Here is a 15,000-nt window from a genome sequence, read left to right on the forward strand (position 1 = left end):
CAGTGTGGGTTCTGTCAGTAAGCCAGTTGGCAACCCATCGAGTGATGTAGGGATTAATGCCAGCTTAGTAAGTTTATCTATGATTCCAGAGTGGAGGATGGTGTTGAAGGCCTTGGCGAGGTCCAGATTGGCTGTGTGGACGGACTTACCCTTGTCCACAGCCCTGGAGACTGATTCAAAGAAGTCAGTCAGGTTCAGGAGACAAGATCGGCCCTTCACGAACCCAAACTGGGTGGGGTCCAGTGTTTGAAGGTTGCCATTGTCTTTGTTTATAAGTTCCATGATAATACTTTCCATGGCCTTGCAGATCAGGCTCATCAGACTGATGGGGCGGTAGTTCCCGGGATCCAAGGTAGATCCCCCCTTGTGGAGTGAGATAACTGTAGCTGTGCGCTACTTAGTGGGCACGAAGACTGAGGTGAGGCTATGATTAAACATGACACTTAGGTGAGGTGCCATGTCATTTTGTAGTTCATATAGCACACAGCCCGGGATGTCATCTTGTCCCATGGATGCTGTATTCTTAGCTTTGGAGAGTGCGGTTTTTACCTGTGTCGCTGTTATTACCAGAAGTTGGCAATCGTTCGGCATTGAGATGGGCCCTTAAGGGGGTGAGAGGGGGGTGAAGTTGGTTGCCAGGATTTTGGCAATATCCTTGGAATCAGTATATTTAATGCCATTCTGTTGTACCTCAGAGCTGATCTGAGCATTGCCATTTAGATTCTTGACATAGCTGTAGAATGCCTTGTGGTTGTCTTTGGAATCTTTGGCAGTTTTATTTTCGTAACTAGCTTTGGAGGATTTTATGAGGGATCTCAGCTTCTTACTGGTAAGGGAGTTTTTTGCATCCAGGGATTTTCCTCTTTTCTGCAACAGTTTTTTCCTTTTGTTGTAAAGTTTGTTAATGACAGGGGACCACCAGATTGGCTTCCTTTTTTTTGGAGGAGAGTGTCTTGGTTCTATTTGGAATGGCACAATTCATGCGAGTGGATGTGCTCGTACAGTGCCTTAGTGTAGGATTCAGCAGTTGAACTTTCGGTTCCTTTCTGCATGGGTGTCATGATGTTTGTAATTTCTGACTTGAGTAGCATGAAATTGGCTTTGGAGAAGTTTTTTATGGAGGTTTCCTTACAGGGGGGTGGGAGAGTGATGTGGATGTCAAGGGTGATTAGCTTATGGTCAGACCTGACAAATGAGGGGGTGACCATAGATGTGGAGTATCGATTTCCCATGTTGATAATTACGAGGTCTAGGATATTGGAGCCCCTGGTGGGACTATGGATTAGTTGATCCAGGGCATTGGAATTTATGAATTCCAAGAACCGTTGGGCAAAGGTGTTGGTACAATAGTAGTTTTCCCAGTTAATGGCAGGGTAGTTGAAATCACCCAGTATTAGGGTGTTTGGTTGTATCTTAATATTTTCCAGTATGCTTAGAAAGGTGTAGTGATAATCTTGGGGCATGGTGGGGTATCTGTAGCAAGCTACAGTTTGGATTGCAGTCTTACCTAGTGTTAGTTGCACCTGGAGAATTTCAGCTACATTGTGTTGGGCACCTAGCCTGGTGGTGTGAATATCTGTGGTAAATATGGACACTCCTCCAGCTTTAGTGTTTCGGTCCTGGTTTGGTGGCCGAAAAGTGTGGTAAGAGTTGTAGCCTGGTATTGCAGGGGTGCTGTCTGGATCCTTGAACCAGGTCTCAGTTACTGCACAGATATCGATGTTCTCCATTTTTAGGAGTGCGTCGAGAGTGCATTTTGAGGTTTAGACTTCTAGCATTGAGTAGCATTACTTTCAGATTTTGCATGCTTGTACCTGTTACGGTGAGATGCTGATTTAGGGCATTGCGTTTTCCTTCTTTCAGGTCCTTTGGTGTACCATAAAGCTTGATATTTGACTTGTGAGCCTGTAGGTCAGATTGCTTAAGAGGACTCCATCCTCCTTCAAGTGTTTAGTCACCACTAAGTGGAATTTGTGAACTTTCCTTTTTGTTCTTCCTACTTTATCGCGCTACATTTCCATATTGTCCAGAAGACCCTTAACTTCCTTTCTTTGCAAGTTTCTGCAGTGCCCAAACTGCTACTCTGACCCATGTAGTCTTGGTCATATGTCTCCTGTGTGTCACAGTGCTTGCTAAGGATATTGAGATTGTCATTGTCACGTAGTTGTGCGCGGCATCTCACATTAACAGATTTCGTATACATGTATTGGTACTCTTGGGCTTTTTTATTCTTGTGGTCAGTTTCTTGAAATCTGTTTCTCAAACACATAAACAGATCAATAACCTATTTTAATACCATGTGCTATATATGTGTGTCAGGTATTCAGAATTCTTTATTGCAATATATATGAATGAATGATGGCAACCATTTTAGAAAACTATGGTTTGAGGAAAATATTGTCAGTTTATGACGTAGTCAGGAATGAATACATTTAACATATAAATCTCTAAAAGTAAATTAAAAGTTAGTAATCAAGCACATTTTTTATAAAAAGTAAGCTGAAACTATGTTTCAAATAAGAAGATTGAATTTATTGAATGACTCAAACTACCAACTGTTGCAAATTTTTAGTAACATATATGATTCAGCCCAGCCAAAGTTATTGCAAGCTGTTGGAATGGATACAAAAAAATATTTATATTTTTTATGGGAGCTGGAATACTGAGACCTTTTTTCGGCCATAACCTGGTTGTAAAAATATATGAGCAGTAGTACAAGAGTTGAAAAAAAATGCTTGAATATTGAAAAACAGTTCATAAAGTTTGCTACAGTTGAAAAAGATTGCTGCCATCAGTGTGGTTTAATAAATGGCAGTGTTATACCCATGTGAAATGCAAACATTCAGAATGAGTGAGTGACTGCATAAGCTAGCATCTCTGTAAGTGACATTGAGGCATTCAGCTATGCGGGATATTTACACCACCAACACTAGAAATGTGACTATATCACATACAGCTCCTTTTTTCTACAAAACCTTTCGCAGTTGTTGTGTTTTTTGGCTTTTCCCGGTTAGGGGTCGCCACAGCGGAACTCCGGTCCGGTAATGATTGGCAGTAGATTTTTACATGCTGAGTTGCCAGCCCTGACGCACAACCTTCAAACGATGGTGCACCCATTCACACATGTCTCCACACACAAGATGCTTTAGGTGGGAATCGAACAGGACAACGTCTTACTGTGAGGTGACAACGCTACCCCAGCACCACCACCGCAGCTAAAACTTTTCACAGTACATACTGTAAATATTTTAATTTTAAAAACAAAATATTGCTACCTTTCACAGTACATACTGTAAATATTTTAATTTAAAAAACAAAATATTGCTTGTTATACAAACATTGTGAAGTAGATAAAAGATGATTCTGGTAGGCTAAAATGTGATTTTTATGTGAATAACTGCCTTTACATAATCACATGATTAAACTACATTTGCTGTTAAATTAAAAAAAGCACTCTTATTTTACTGTTAGTACAAAAATACTGTATTAAGGTAGACTGTTTAATTTTTAGATTTGGGGAGTCTTTCTTTAGATGGCAATCCTGAGATTTAACAGATATTTATACTGATGGTGCAGGAAGTGAACTTTCAAAGATTTAAAACTTTATGTAGCGTAGTTTGTAAAACATTCCATATGTTAACTGTGTTTAAAGTCTAAAAAGTACTATAATGGTGGGAGTTTCAAGAACTTCAAGATAAAACTAACAATGTAGATAATTTATGAATAATGTCATGAAAGTATTATCAGTCAAGACTACAGTTCTGGCAGAAGTATGTTTTAAACACTTTAAAACGTAACTCAAATCCAGCAGAGAAATTTGTGCAAAATATCACATGGAAACACATAATGAAACACCTGAACGTTCAGAATACTTTAAAATTCGGTACTTCATTTTAAAATGCAATATTCCAGTGTAAGTGCAGTAAAACATACAGAGATGTTTACCTCTACCTATGAACCTATGTGCATTTCACATACTTTGTAGCTCAAGTAGATCCAGAGCATCTGCCTTTACATAGGTGTGTTAATACCAGTGAGTATTAATGCCAGTGAGTATTGGAAAGTCTGCAAAGTCTGCAAAGTGCACACTTCTGAATGCCTTATTACTAACGTAACACACCTGCTGTTATTTCTGACTACTTTAACAATGGTTGGACTGCCGGAGGTGAGACATTCCTGGTGCTTCAAAAATCAGATCAATATGGAGTTCTGCTTTTACTGTGTAAAGTTTGATCACATGAAGCAGTTTGCTTAAATAGTAATGTCTGAAGGTATTTATGAGTATCTTCAAATCCTAAATGAACTAGAAACACAAATGAAACCAGGCCAGCAGTTGTTACAACACTCAAGAAGTCTACTCTGTTAGTTACCATAGCCTTACATTAATGTGTATGATTTTTCTCTATAAAGAAGTCATTAAATGTATTTCTCTCACATTTCTTAATTATTATTATATTGTACAATTGAAACACCAAAGATGGATATAGATTAAACTGCTGTATATGGAAAACCTGATATTTGTTCTCATTGTTGAGAAAGAGAAAGAGTTGATGCATTTTCACAGTTCAAAGATGAATTTGACTTCTAACTTATAGTATAACCTTATTAAAAATAGCACTGCCTACTCTGTTCCAATGGACATTGTTAAGATACTGGCGAACAAATATAGTGCCGACTTCACCCTAGAAAAAAAATAATCTAAGCTCGCTTAACCCTGAGGGACTGCAATCACCAATCATCACTAAAGAAAATGTATTAATAGCACTTTCCAAAACAAAACAATACGGGGCTTGATAAACTGGGATACATAATAAATATCACTCTTCAAACTGACCTTAGTAACTGACTTTGTCCCACAAGTATGGTGTACAGCTGTTGTGAAACCACTAAACAAAGGTGGCCCCACCACTGACCCTGGTAACTACAGACCATTGGTCTGCTGAGTCTCATATGCAAAGACATAGAACATATAACAGACCTGATAAACTATGATATAAAAAATGCTATCAGAGTTGACCCTCAGCACTTTGGATTTGTCAGGGGTAGATTCTTGCTGATGAGTCTGGTTAATGTCTTTGAGGCGGTGACTCAAGCCATGGACAGTAGACACTCTGTCCATCCAGCGGTCCTTGACCTAGCAAAGGCATTTGATACCAATCCAAATGCAAACATAAACAAGCTAATTGTGCTCCAGACTGACTCATACATAGATAGGTAGCAAATTGGCTTAAGGACAGAACCCACACAGTGAGGGTAGTGGTGCGTCCTGCAATAGCATGAAAGTGACCAGTGGTGTTCCCCAGGGATCTGTACTGGGACCTCTGCTATTCATGTACTTCTTGGACCTCCTTAACTTAAAGGAGGATTTTTGGTTAACAAAGCTCATGGACAGTCATAGGCTGGGTGTCATCATCAAATCCACCCCATCTTGCAGCCACTACAACATGAGCTTGCACTCATAAATAACCTGTGTACAAAAAATGGGCTTAAACGTAATGCTAAAAAGTGCAATATTGTTGCATTCAGTTAGCAACATATCCTCCAGCTTATAATATAGACAATACACCACTTCAAAATGAGAAAGTAGTGAGAGACTTGGGAACTTGGGTGGATAGCACCTTCAGGTTTAAACACCATGCTGCAACAGTGATTCATAAGTCCTTTTACCTTGCACAGCTCATAGCAAAGATATTTCTTCAACATCAAAAGAAGTCATTACCTCATACTCATAGAATTAAGTGCCTCCTTTTGGCTGTACCTTACTACGCATATCAAGCAAATAGAAAGACCCCAGTGGTTCCTGAATGAAAAGAACAAAGGCATAAAAGATTTGGGAGCGGCTGGAAGCTGTATCACTATACTCAGTCTCATGCAGACTCCATAGCGATGATTTCTGCCCAGCTTATAGGGCCATATGGGATCCAGTCATCCAGGAACTCATACTTTCAAAAATCAAACAGTCCTGCTCATACCAGAGCAAGACATCAAAATCGTTATAGCATGGAGCAATTTGTATTAATCTATTTATTGGATTTGTGCTTTGGACTGTCGTTTGGACCCTCTGAGTGTGCTTTTTTTTTTTTTTTTTAATTTATTGGTTTGGATCCTTGCACACTTTCCACTTTGCTTTTTGCTTATCACTTGAAATTAGAATTGAACTCATCCTCAGAAAATTCTGTGTATGTCTTAAAAAAAAAAAAATAGTCCCACCCATGTGCCTTCCCTTACTGATTTACATTGGTAATGAAGTTAGTCCTTTTCTGTTAGGATATATCACATTTACAGTTAAGTACATGTACGCCATGAGTCCAGTCTTTAAATCCTCACTCTGCAGCTACATGCTTTGCTCTAAGCTAGTGTTTCTCTCTATGGGCTCAAGCTTAATGCCAGGAAGTATATGGTTATCCCCTTTGGGGAAAGCCGTGTGCCCATGAATTGCCACATGGGTGGCGGTACACTGGGCACTGAGGGTGTGATGAGAGACTTGGGGATGCGGGTGGACAGTGGTCTCACTTTCGATAGCCGCATCGCCACAGTGGTGGGGAGGCCCTTCCATGTGGCATACCTCATCACTAAGGGCTTTTCATCCAGAAAAAAGGTCATTGTCCCACTGTACTCATCCCTCGTTGGACCCATTGTGGAGTGCAGCTCCCTGTTTGGTGTGTGCCTCACGAGACATCTGCAACGGCTGGAAGGGCCGCAGAGATACGTCACTAAGAGAATCGCGGGCTTAGAGCAGATGCCCTATACTGACCATCTAGAGGAATCCAGCTATACTCTATGGCATGTTGTCTACTCGGAGGAGATCTCTGCTTAGCATACAGGGCCGTGTTAAACCCTGAGCTGTTGGACGTGCTCCACTTAAGGAAGTCCCAGTCCCTCAGAGCCGCACGCTCCAGGGATCTAGACCTTGTCATCACAGTGAGTGGGACGTGCTGGAGGGATAGTTTCCTGGCCCAGGGACTCCCCATGCTCTGGAATAGACTGCCCATACATGTCAAGCAGAGCATATACTTGGCCCTCTCCAAAGGGAACCTTGACGGTTGGATGGGAGACAGGAAGTTCACTCCGGGGATCATGTCGGTCGCCCTGTTAAACAGGGGTCCAGGGAAGTAAATATTGTGGGGAGAAGTATCCAGGGAATTGTTATGGCTAGGCTTGTATAGGCCCTAGAGCCGATAGCCTAGTACCAACCTATGAACCTATGAACCAAACCCAGCAAATCAACAAGAGAAAGTGGAGGGATAGATTTGTCATGCAGTTCATTCCTCTTCTCTGGAACAAACTTCTTGTCCACATTAAGCAGTGCAGTACATTGGCAGACTTTAAAAAGGAGCTGGACAACTGGATAGATATTCATAAATTCAATTCAGACATGACTGGCCTGTCCCTCCTTGAAAGAGGACGTAAGGCCTAAGGGTGTGTTCTAACAAGGCATAAGTGTCCTCATGGCTTATTTGCCTTATAACTCCTGTGATCCCATGGCCCTTGCAGGGTTTACAAGGCATTTTGTGTCCTTCAGATCTTGGATGCTGTTTGCTAGTAATTCCAGAGTTGTGCTGATGAAGACAGTGATTTTGCTGCTGTCAACCAGTTTTTGAAAGACAGAGTGAGTACAGAGAGGTGGGTTCATGGATCTCAGAATGATACCGGGAGTGGAAGTATACGTTTAGGACAAAGGAACCACAAACTCTGGTGCAGTGTGTACTGCTAAACCCTAATGTTCAAGACAAGCATATTCACTATTGTCATGCCATAGCTTGTGATGCACTTCCCTGCTGCCAATCGTTCATATTGGCAAGTGTCGTAACTACCACTACCCCAGTTCGAGTGCACTACCACTAAGTTAACTATCCCTCTGATGAGCCTGACCCTAATAGTAAAAACAACTCCCCTTTGCTCCCTACCCCCAACTCTAAGAGAACTGCCTTTAGCTCCCTAACCCTAACTTTGAGCCAACTCTCGATCACTCCATAACCCTAACTCTGATACAACTCCCAATCATACCTCTCAGCTGTCTAGATTTTCATAGATTTTCACAGAATGTTCAGATTTTTGACTCATATTTTTGGTCTGTTCCTCATAAAATGTTGTTTTTCTGGCAAATCATTAAGGATTGAAGTAAAAAAATAATGATAGACATTTCAGTTTCAAACTTCATACCCTTCAGAAAACCCATGTTTATGTAACACCTGTTATTCTATCAACTTTCTAAATTTGTAAGAGCAATATTTAAAAATTGTCCCTTTTTTGGGCCTTTGCCCCCCCCCCCCCCCCCATTTTTCATGGCTTTTCCAGATTTCTTGTTCTGAGAGGTATGCTCCCAATCGCTCCCTAACCTTAAGTCTGTGCAAAATCCCCATAGCTCCCTAAATCTTAAATCTCCTCCATTCCCTAAACAGAAAGCTTCCCTCCCCATTTCCCTTGCCCACTAACCATTTCCACAGTGAGAATATCATAGTGTCCAACTGCTGCAGCCCTGAACTAACGTTTGAGGTCAGGCTGCTGCTTTGCCAATGGGACATGTGAGAAATAGCCACTTGAGCACATGGCTTTGAATTCCTATGTTTCAAACAGCTGGGGCTTGAGCAGCTGTAAAGGTCCCATTGTTTGACAGTAGTATGAGGGAAAAACTGGCCAGTTAGCAGTGTTGTTTCTTCTGTGGTGCAGAGCCTGGATTTCTTAAAATGTTTTCAGGGATTTAATCAAGAAGTTAGTGGTCTTGTAGCTTTATACCTCAGGTGAAAAGGAAAACTTTTACAGCGGAGTTGAACAGCTGGGTCTGTGCGATGCTTGCAGTGTTTATAGTAATGACTGTGCGGGTCCAACATTAAGGGCTGGGACTACAAGTAAGAGTTGATGTCACTGTTTCATTCTTTGGAAAGTATTAATATATAAAAATAAGCCAGCAATGAAGGAAAGGCCCACAATATTGTTCTTGAACCTTGCAGGTTAGTTTTAAACTTCTGCCATATTCCCACTTGTGTCACATGTTGAAGTAAAAAAGGGAGAGCGACATAAATGTTACGTGTTTAAGAGCTTTGTCTGTATATTTTAAATAATGAGTTAAAGGTATATTGTGATCCAGATGTTTGAAATGCTTTGCAAGTAACCATTTTATAATACAGTGGCAGTTTACTGAGAGCTAGATACCCAAATTTTCCCTGTTTGCTTTATTTTATTCTCCTTTTCTGTATTGAAAATGATGAATGCAGACATAACAACAATGTTATTGTTGTCACTGATACCTAGTCTTAAAGGAACATTTATTTTTGTTTTCACTGCATAGCACTCTATAACTTTTTAAATTATGTTAATAGCTGCAGACTTAGTACATAAAATACAGTAGTACTATAACTTCTTAAAGTAAGTTAATAGCTGCAGACTTAGTAGATAAATTAAAATACAGTAGTACTACAGACAGTATCAATTCTGCTGTCCACTCCTGAACTAATATACTAATCAAGTTTTAACTGGGTAAATTCAGGTGTCTCAAAGTTAAGTAAGGTGAGCAGGAAGCGCCTGAAGTTATAAGTCAGGTCGCCACTGTGTAGATGTCTCTATAAAATGGGTTTCACCTGAAGTTCAGAGACTGAGCACATTACTTCAGTAGGTTTTAAATATTGAAGTGAAAGTAACATTCACGTTTGTTTTAATTGTATGGCAGTTAGTGGCTTTTTAAATTAAGTTAGTAGTTATAAACTTCATACGTAAACCACTTTGTCTGCTACAGATGGCATTGTTATGGGTCAGTGCCTCCCCGGTCAGTCAGCACAGAAGTAGGCGTATCTTGATTGAATGCCAAATAGCCATAATGTTGTATAAAAATGATACACGATTGACTGTCATGCATATTTAAAGGTGACATCATGCATAAATCGGTAGTTGACTTACAGATGTTGAAATCACTACTGTATATATTGGTTCCGCTGGAGAGAGATGTTATTACTTTGCTTACTTCAGGTCTACGGATGATAGTGGAGATTAAAAAGCGTTTTAGGCTAAAGAAATTGGAATGTGCTTTTCTACTTCAGCCTACAGCCAGTGGTTTTATTTATTTGTTTTATTAGCTTATAACCTTTTCCAGTTTGAAAAATTCAGACTGGAAGCCTGAAGTATTGCTGTGCCAGTCACTGTTAAGAGCTTCACTGCGGACTGCAGGAATGGAGAACGATAAACCTTCCATCGTTATTGCAGCAGTGCTCAGAGTGGTGGTTGTTCTTGATGATATACTGCCACACAATTCAGTGTGACTGCTGTTGTGTTTATCTGTTGGCAGATCATTTAGCTCTTTTATTAATTTGCATACTGTCTTGCTGAATCAGTGTTCTGCACTTCAGCATTTAGACTCAACAATACAGTGTTTCATGGCCCAAGACAAGAGACATACATGAATGTCACCAACCAGAATGCAAATTGTAGGTACAAATTTTTTAAAAGAAATTTTCCAAGCTACTATAACCCACCATCTGTGACTTTTGTGGTCTGGACAGATACGCCTTTGTTATAGACTTATGGAGACAGGACTGAAGACTGGGTGTTGTTCATTTTTCCATAAGCTGTTCTGTAAAGTTTAGTAAATGTTTCATAGTATGTAAACTGTGTTTTAATTTCTGTCACAGAATATTTATCTGAGTCACCTCTGACCTTGCCCTACTGCACTCTCTATATAAATACCTGTGCAGCCAACTAACGTTTATGCAGGTAGGTATGCCAAACCAACATTTAAAGATTTGAAAAAATGAACCTCCAATAAAGAATGGCAGGAGACTCTATGACAAAAGTAGAAGAGGCAAAACTTACTTGAACAAAATTTATTAAAAGGCGTGCACAATGAGCGCTTTCAGGCAAACATGCCCTTCATCAGACAAAGTAAAAAAGCTAAAAACTTTCATTTAAACATCATGTCAACCAATCAAAAGTTAATATTTTACCCTCCTCCTTCTTCTTAAGACAGGCTTTAAAGGTACAGCTGTATTTAGACCAGGGCTTCTATCCGTACCTAGTCTTGTAATCCGTTTCATTTCAAGACATTCAGTTTCATTAGATAAATCACCCCCCCCATATTATTATGTACATTCTGTAAAACCATAAACTTAAAATAGTGATCAGCATATTCATCTACATGTTGTGCTAACGCATTACGTACATCGTGATGCCTAACATCAAACATATGTCCAAAAATTATTTCCTGTAACAAACAATTAGTCTTACCGACATAGTATAAATTACAGAGTTGGCACATGGCCAAACTAGATGCACTGCTGCAGGTTCCTAACTGTTGCTGGTCTTTGTCTAGAACACATCTACATGTTTGGTAATAGATAGGCAGTTTATATAAATAAAAAAAATGTGTATGCAGAATAGGACGTTGCTTGACTGCACAACTTATTTGAAGTCTAAAGCTTGTTTGTTAAAGTACAATGCAGACAGCTGTTTTACAGAAAATGTAGTACATTTAAGTATTCAACCCAGCACTGCTACTTTGGATGAAATGTTAGTATGTCTTGCTGATGTGCCTGTCAGAGACATTGGTAAAAACATGTTTACGTTGACTTAATAATTTTTCATGCAGTTGTAAACACTGGTTGTGTGTCGTGGTAAATGCAAACTGTGCAGCTGTTAGCCATATCCAAGTATGGGAACATTCCCAGCAAACTGAGATTAATATGAGTTCACTTACTCCTCACCCATCCTCCTACTCATACACCCATTGACCCTCAGAGTAGCATTACCTTTACATATTTTAGTAAGGATGGGACTAGAAACCCTATGTCAGCATGCATATGTTGAAAATAGATCTATTACCACCTGTAACATGATGTTCTATAACAATATAATAACAGCTATGAATGAAAAATTGTGCTGTGATGTAATTTATATAGACTTAACTTCAGCATTTGACAGGGTCATACACAAAACACTGATCAATAAATTAGTACAACTAGTATTGATGTACTCTTGATAAGATAGATAGCTGCATGGCTTACAAATTGGACATGGCAAGTATCATACAGCAACTGGACAGGTGCAATCCTTGGTTACAGTCAGGGTGTCCCACAGGGCTCTGTCCTAGGCCCTTACTTGTTTAGATTGTATCTTTCAGACCTAACTTTTTCATCTGAGGTTTTCTACAGTCTATACGCTGATGACCTGAAATTGGGTAAACTGATTACAAGTGTTACAGATAAGGCATGTCTGCAAAATAACTTGACTAAATTGACCATTTAGGCACAGGAGAATTCATTTGTTGATTAATACATCAAAAACTAACCATATGAGATTTGGTAAGCATAAATTGAAAGGTGAATATTTAATACAGCACACAGTGATTATAACTGTGGACTCATTTAAGGGCCTGGGTATATGGGTAGATTCAGCTATGAATTTTTCTAATCATATCAACCAATTGGTTAATGATAGTTATAGAACTATAGGTTGTATAAAAAGATTTAAAAGTCTAGGAAATTAAAAATAATGAAGTCATTGATAGTTACATTAGACCCAAACTTGAGTATGGAATAACAATATGGAAACCCTATAAGAAAACAAGCATGAGTAAATTGGAAAGAGTACAGCGGAAATATACCAAGGGCATCCATGGATGTGTAAATTTAAATTATTATGAAAGACTAAAATATTTGAACTTGTACAGTGTCTCTTACAGATATCTAAGAGGACATCTTATTCAGGTATATAGAGCATTTAGTGACAACTACCTCTGGGAATGTTTGGGGTTATCAAAAAGTACTAGAGAATTATCAGACAACCTGTGAGGAAGATTCTCTAGGAATGAGAAATGTACTAATTGGTCCTCTGACAGAGTACCAAATTACATTAAAGCAAGCTTAGTTTAGATATGTTTAAGAACAGCCTGGACACTTATTAAGGGAACAAATGTTTTGGTATATTGGCAAGCTAGAATGGCATTTATGCCCATGCTTGAAATATTTGTATGTATGTAATAACAATTATCTGTGCATTTATACCTACTAAATTACTGAACATTGTTGCTTACCTATGAGTACAGTTGACTATGCTGTTTAACTCAAAACCTGCATTTCTTGGAGATTCCTTGAGTATGCAAAAATGTTTGAGGCAGTTAGACATAATATTCAGTTTATGATGTGACAGCTGATGAAAAAGCATCCACTGTGCAGTTAAAGAAAATCCCAGACTCTATCCCCTCACCAACTTATGTAGGCCAAAACAGACATATAATAAGCAGAGCAAGCAAAACGTGTGTAATGTTTTTGTTTTCACATTACTCAAGGGTCATATTGAAAACAAACTTGAGTTCTCACAGTGAGAAAGGACTACCTAAATCTGAAAATTAGTCTATCACCATAGTGTGCGGCAGAGTCAGCGTTTAAAGTAATTTTGTTGCACTACCATGAAAACTTGAGTGTATTATAATAATTTAATTTAGTGGCAAATGTTGTTTAATCAAATGATTGTGCAAGGGCAGTTACCCATAAAAGTAAGTAATGCCTTAACAGTCAGAAGTTATCATTCTTTTACCTAGTTTGTAATGTTTGTATAAAAGGTAATATTTGTTCTTGTAATTAAGAATATTTCTGTCAGTGTTTTGCAGGAAAAGAACTGTACATGACACGGACACATATCTAATGCTGGTCTTGCTTCTTTACTTCAGAAAATGTATGCTTTTACCTAGATCAGTATTTCATTTACATATTTTGGTTTGTAGTGATTTCACTGGAATATATTTACTAGTTAACCCATAAATTAGAATATTTTTTTTCATCCTACCAGACAGAATCATTTTTTTTGTGCTTTATGCCTTTATGGGGAAGCAAAATTTTTAATTTGTCATAGTACAGATAAAAGATTGTTTCATATATCAGGAACACTATTTATAAACAATCGTATGTATGAATATGTATGTTTTTATTTTGCTTCATAATTCAATTTTGGTAGCTAGCTGTGTATAAAAACCAAAAGTAAACCACAAATCCAGGCACTGCAAGAACAGATCACAAATTGTGATTTTCGTGTTTCAGTCATCTCTGGTGATCCGTCATTGCAGTGCCTGGATTTGTGGTTTATTTGTGAGTTTGGCACTGTAGCCTCTGGATTTTATATTTGGTAAAAGACAAAAGTGTGGCAAACTGGAGGTAGGTACTAACTAATACAGTAACTGACATAATGTCGGGTAGTTCATAATAAGAAAGTTTCATTGTTGAAGGTTTATTTGCACTCCAGCAAGCATCTCAAAACAATGACTTGCCATTTACTTAATATGGTCAGAGTGAAAGAAAGGTGGCGCACTCTTTTTCTCTATTTGCATAAATATATTTCCAGCAAAGAATAAATATGTAACTTCTTGAATGATTTTCTTTTCTTTTCTTTTTTTAAGTATGCCCTCACCCTCTGTGTTCAGTTCAGAATGCAGGTGAGGTACGGAAATTGTACCCCTGCCTATGCTATATGTGACAGGTGTTGAGTAACATTGAAAATTCAATCAGGAGAGGTAATTGTGAGTGACCAGTACCACAGTATCTTGGGGAGTACGTAGGGTATTTCCGTCATGGAAACATCACCTGGAAAAGAGGAGAGGAGAGATCAGTAGGTTGTTCTCAGTCCCACATAAGGTGGCTGAACCTTCAAGATGAAAGACTATTGTAAGATAGCATTTAGGATACACATGCCTGTGGGGCTGATATTTGCATGCATTATGCATTCATAATGCAGGGTTCACATGAGAAGGAGGGGTATAAAAAAGTATTCTCTCCATCTGAGGGTGGTAGTCACCTTTTATTTGACTCTAATCACTCTTTGCCAGTAAGGGCACTTACTGAAAGGCCATTCCATTGTATGGGTTGGGATGTGTACTGAATGTAACGGAGAGAATGGACAGGTAATTAGGAAACCAAGGGACTAGATGGTCAAGATACTAGGGACAAAACTCACCTCTGGGACACATGAACATTTTGAGGTAAAAGCAAGCACAGCTCTGAAAATTATTAGGAGTTCATTGAC

At 38.9% G+C, this 15,000-nt stretch overlaps 1 protein-coding gene across 1 annotated transcript in view; it reads left to right on the plus strand.

Moving 5' to 3' along the window:
* Window positions 1-15,000, plus strand: part of SLC9A9 (solute carrier family 9 member A9) — a 3,618,317-nt gene that overhangs the window by 2,037,282 nt on the left and 1,566,035 nt on the right. The gene's annotated exons all lie outside the window — the stretch shown is intronic.

This window comes from Protopterus annectens, chromosome 5.part0 (assembly GCF_019279795.1).
Source record: "Protopterus annectens isolate FY-2018-M chromosome 5.part0, PAN1.0, whole genome shotgun sequence".
In the NCBI taxonomy this organism is placed as follows: Eukaryota; Metazoa; Chordata; order Ceratodontiformes; family Protopteridae; genus Protopterus; species Protopterus annectens.